A 6,177-nucleotide genomic window follows, 5' to 3' on the forward strand; every position below is an offset into this window, starting at 1 on the left:
ATATTACAATGTACTTTTGATTGAGACACTTGTCGATCATTTTCTGACTTTCATCTCTTTTACTTACAAGAGTCATGAATTTAAACTATAAACAATGTATATAATGTATATATTTACGGGATTATGGAAACCTACTTTTGTAGATAAAATTCAAACATTTTTTATATATCATACCTATTCCCTATATTTGACTCAAAAATGTATTTAGATTAGGACACTTGACGGTTATTTTTCACCTTTTCATATGATACGAATTGTTTGGTGTAGATTATGTACATAGTAATTTAATTGCACTTTACAAAATGTTTTTTAGGATTGAGCAAACCATTATATAGCACTTTGTGATTTCCATAAGGGTAAACAATTTTAAGGCACTGTTACATTTGTACTTGCAATATGGCGCACACTATAGTCTTTTCTTTATTTTCACTACTGCACTTTTTGTGTCTGAATCAAATCACCTGTGCACTGATTATAAATTGTGGTCAATCTACGGGGCGCGTTATGTGAACAAGCTCCTTTTAGGAGTGAAACGTGTCATAGACGACACCATGTCTTTTTATTTCATCTGTGTGAAATAAATACTTATACTTCACTGGATAACATCGTTGCTGCTTCTTTTCATCTGATTCATTAAGGAAAAGTCACGCAAAGAGGTCCTTACCTGATCTTCTTTTCACCGCGGATTGGTGAAACAGGAACATTGTTATATATATATATATATATATATATATATATATACATATATATATATATATATATATATATATAAATAATCGGATAATGATTATTTATTGCTTACAAAAATTGTTGATTTATATACAAAAAATACGAAAATTTATTTTACTTATATTTGTATATCAACTAAAAGCCTAATTTGCACAAAGCATAGTTATGAAATACAGAGAGAGTGTTTTGTCTATCTCTATAGTGAAATGAACACACGTGATTCACTAATTCATGCACTGTCTCTTTAAAAATGTTTCCTGAGTATTAACAAACTGTCGAGTGAACAAGCGGATTACGCGCTGCGAAACGCGTCTCTGACACTTGGGTTAATAAAAATCTAACGAGCACGAAATCTGGGTCCGTGACCTACTTTGCCTGCATTGCGTGAATCAAGACGTGGTGGCTGTGCAGGATTTGAAAATATATATATATACATATATATACTCAATCCAGCCGTGCATAACAGAATAAATGACAAAATAATAATCACTGCCTGTTTAGTAGTAAAATATAGCATTATTTGGTGTTTAGTGGAGTTACGACAACTTTTAGCCCTGGTGCCACTGCACCTGCTGCACAATTTAGATCAAGCCCCTTTTAACTGCAATTGTGACTGCCTGTGTAGTGGTAAAAACGATTCATAAAGTGCAAAGAAAGGTACTGGTCCATGAATAGGAAATGCCACAAACGTTCTAAGGCTAAAGCATCTGCTTTACACAACAAAGTAATAAAAAAGCGAAGCATTCCCACATACTACAGGAGCTGTCTGCCTTTTCCCTCTGAAGAGATCTTATTGTATAGTTTATCAGTCCCTGAAGTGTGGACAGTGAATGGGCCTTAAGCAGTCGGAATAGCTTTACTAGAAGATCAGTATTGTAAATGCGTGCAGCCAGAGGAAGTATCTAAAAACTGTACATGCTGTGCAGGCTTAATGGAAGAAAACATTTTCACCTACTAAAGCAGATGTGGATGAGTACTTTAGCCCTGGGAACTGATAAGAGAAACCCCTTCATAGCTATATTAAATACAATAGATTTTACAGGAACAGTTCTGTGCAGGCGAAACCTAAAAGAAACATAACCTCATTTACTTTTGAAAAGCTGTGTATGGCCTGAGAAGTACCAGAGTCCAGCACATGCATCAGATACGACTGCTCTGTGTCCTGGAAGCTTCAGCAGCCTAGGTCACAGCACAGGCGGCGGGTGGGGCCAGGGATCTGAGTCCATTTAGAGCAATGGGCTCTATGTGTGCTTGTATTCAGGAAAAGAGACATGTTGAAATCAGTAACCTCTTTAAACTTTGTTCATTTTTCAGTCCCCATGCTTTTAATGCACTGAAAAAACAAATAAACTTTTAACAAGGACTGCTACATGGCTTTCTCTTTTTAAACTGCAGGGGTGTTTATCCCACTTGCCGTCCCCCCTCACCCTGTCTTTATTACAAGTCTGCAATTTAGCTAATACCCTCATCTTTGCCTTGTATATGTATTTTTTATACTGAAAAAATGTGCCTACTTATATTTAACTAGCATTAGTAAAGCAGACTGATCTAGTGTCGAGAAGCTGTTGCAAGTTTTTTTTTATGAACACTTATTACAAGAATAGAAATCATTTAAGTGCCCTTCCCCAGGATAAAAGATTCCAATTTGAACAAAGTAACGGTACAGGCCCACTAAAAAGGACTTAAAGAAAAATATTTTAATACTTAATAATGGAAAGAATAGAAAAAAAAGCTTACGTATTTTTGAACAATCCCTGCATTGTCTGTAGATGTCTAATCCAGTTGTGCACCACTAATTAGGCAAAAAGCATACTTTTTGGAGTTTCATATTACACAAGTTTCTCAAAATTATGCCACTATGCCAAACCTCGTAATTATGACATTGCGTGAGGTAATGTTTTAGCGCTGAAACCTGGGAAGAACACGGACAACGAGAACGCGAGCAGCACTTGTGTTTTTCACACTTTTTTCAGTGCAGTCCTTAGTTCAAAATTGGTCCAATGACACTTTTGCACTAACATTTTGAGCTTAATGACAGATTTGCATTTTGGGTAGTTTTCACAAAATTTCAGATTTAATTAAAGCATTCCACAAATTCGACCCCCCCAGTTTGGTATCCCAGAACACTGAAGTGACATTTCCTCTAATCCTTATCCTTCTCTGTCGAACTGTCTGTGAATAAGATGGGAGAGATAGAGGGATAGAAATGACAATGGCATAGGAGGGTGAATGGTAAACCAGGCCGCTCCTCCCTTCCTCCTACTGGTTAAAGGTCTGGCCACTTGCTAGAACAAGGGATGGGTGACTTGTAACAATGGTGTTGCACTAAAGTGGCAAATTAAATACACTTACAGTCTCAAAAGTCATGGGTCATAAATTACTATCTACACTTCTGCATGACTCTTATGAATGGCTGTAAAATAAATCTACAGGCTGATGATTTGGTGAGCTCTGATGCATTGTGGAAGGTGGTTGGTTTGTTTTCCTATATGCACCCGCTAACAGTGTTGCACAAGTGAAAATATCTGTTAGGTTGTCTAATCCTCACCTCACCCATTAAAACCATTTTTTATCTAGGCGCTTGATTCATCTCTGAAACCAGTGCCCAGGCTAAAAACGGCCACTGCTGAGTATGCAAACTTGTTTTTAACTTCACGAAAATGCAGCATGAACACATGCGCATTCTATCAATAAAACTACACGTCTGCCCAGATGCTTGAATTTCCCAGGTCAGCCATTCATAAAAGAGAAAATAATATACATCATCCTTTACGCCAACAAAGTCCTGTTAGTGCGAATGTAGAAAGCTTATCAAGACATAAATGATTATTTTATGTTAGTCTATAGGTGGTCTTTTAATGCAGAATATTTTTTCATTTTTAAACTTTTATGAACAAATCACTTTTGAGTGTGAGAATTTTCGAGCTCTGCGATGTAATGTTAATGTAACAAACAGCTGACTGTTTGTTGGACCTGCGATGGGCAAGCCCAGCACAAAGGGGGTAGCTTGGCTCAAGTGACAAGGCAAGTGAAGGCTTTAGTGCTAAGCCGGCTCTGACCCAATAATAACTCCCTGTACAGTCACACCAAAAAGAAGGACACCACACCACTGCTGTAGAAAAATACGATTCCTTTATATAAAAGCTCTCTGTTGTGAATAGGGTTCAATTGGGAAAGCACATACACATTTCTTTTAGTCACAAATTTCTGGGTTTCAGTTCTGAAATAAATACTATAAATAATATCAGGAATAAATATCACCAATAAATAGAATGAATATCACTTTTGCGTAGCAGAATAAATACTGGTTCATTTAACTAAACAAACACATGTTCATTCTGGTATCGCTGCCACCAATTAAATACTTCAGAAACATTACACTTGCAATACGTTTCAGTTTGGAAAGATAACTCTTACAGTTTGTGTTGGTTTCAATGATAATGCATACGGGCTTCTCTGGGCACAGAATGAGTTTTGGGACTCTTTAAGGTTCATTCAGGGAGTATGCGCGTGTATCTAAAAGGCAAGGAAACACAGTGAATACTTCATTTGCACTCTGCTGCCTCCGGGATGAGATCTCTGCTTGCGGTGGGGTCCAGGCGCGCCTACGGGCTTTGTCACCGCTAGCACTCAGGCGGCACCAGTTCAAAGTCTTTAGACTGACGAACGGGCTGCCGGAGAGGTCACACAATCTTCGCGCTCAGTTAACTAAATGCCGGTTCACAGTTCCTTCACAACGCTGCACCCCACCTGAAGAAACGGGCCCACCTCGCATCGGCTGCAATCGGGAAGCGATTCAGTCAGGGCACAGCACTTCTCACGCCAGCGACGGGGTTCTCAGGGGCTCCACGGACCTCCCTCCGACTTCCTCATACGGGGGTGGTTCCCGCCCACAGCTACAGCTCCCGGTTCACTGGGGAGGGGCAGAGACACTAGTCCGGCCCAACGAAGGCCGGCCTCTCCCCGCCCCGGCGCACCACCTCACCTTCAGTCCGCGCAGGAAGCACTCAACGCCGGTGGGGCTCGGAGACGTCCGAGCTCCTCGCTGGAGGCGCCTGTCGCGAAGGGGGCACTGAAGACGATCGCGGTCACGGTGAACTTGCTCTCGCCTCGCGACACGCAGAATCTGTCGCAATTCACCACCGGTGGGGCGGGGAGGCACACAAATTTGGCCACAGTCTTTTGGGGGGTAATGAGGCACTTGCTGGGCAGGCGCTGTAGGCTCAAGGTCACCGCTCACGCAGTTGACTGGAACGCCAGTCAGAATCAACGCCAATGACCTTTGCTACTCTACTGCCCGCGCTACCAGCCACCTCAGGGGTCAACAGGGCAGGTGTCAATCTGGTGTCAAGTCTGGAATCTCCTTCTTCTTCTTAATGTCAAATCTTGTTCAATCCAATCTACATCTAATCTTATTCAATCTCTCCAAAATGGCCGCCAGGGACTGGACCTTATATAGCCAGTGCCCCGAGGCACTGGCACGAGCCAGAAGGTTCTAGAACCTTCTCTGGCTGTGTCAATGACATGGCACTTTTGAGGTGTATTTAGGACCCTAGCAGCCACCGTACTGTGGTTCTAGAGCAGCCATTTTGTGTACCTGAGGGAAATAAAGGAATTCCTGTCAGGAATGTGCGCCAAACAAAAGGGCGCCAAAACCTCAAAAGACCAGAGTTCATGGAGGCTCCAATGGGAGTCACTCACATGAGGGAAAAGGATGTCCACCATTTTAGAGCCATTCATACAGGTTGCCATCCCCAGTCTATAATGCCACAGGTTTCGCCAGGCGCCTTGTAAATAGGTGCCAAAAACCTTGTGAGCAACTGGACGTCAAGGAACATCTAGCCCCATGAAACAGCACATCAAAAGTCCTGGCAGACAAAGAAAAGCGACAAATTTTGGGAGGTACAGGGGAACAAAAGAAATCATAGTGGTGAGGGGACTCTCAGAAGCAGACGGGTGTAACACACGTCCCCCCCAGCTGAAAGTGGGGAGAGGTACCCAACCCCTTGGGAGTTCTCAACACTGAGGCGGAAATACCTGGAGAGACCGTCTGCATTGGCGTGGTCAACTCCGGGTCGGTGTTCCACCCGAAAGTCCATTCCCTGTAGGGAGATAGACCACCTCAACAGTTTGGGGTTTTCCCCCTTCATCTGCATGAGCCAGCGAAGGGGTTGGTGGTCTGTCTGAACAAGGAAGTGTGAACCAAACAAGTATGGTCGCAGATTCTTCAGTGCCCAGACCACCGCAAAGGCTTCCCGCTCAATGGTACTCCACCTCTGTTCCCGGAGAAGCAGTCTCCGTGACAGAAAGACCACGGGTTGATCCAGACCCTCTTCATTGAGTTGCGATAGCACCGCCCCAATGCCAATGTCGGATGCATCTGTCTGGACAATGAATTCCTTCATGAAATCTGGAGCCTTCAGGACTGGAGCGTTACACAATGCTTGT

The sequence above is a fragment of the Lissotriton vulgaris genome, unplaced genomic scaffold (genome assembly GCF_964263255.1).
Source record: "Lissotriton vulgaris unplaced genomic scaffold, aLisVul1.2 SCAFFOLD_1912, whole genome shotgun sequence".
Classification (NCBI taxonomy): Eukaryota; Metazoa; Chordata; class Amphibia; order Caudata; family Salamandridae; genus Lissotriton; species Lissotriton vulgaris.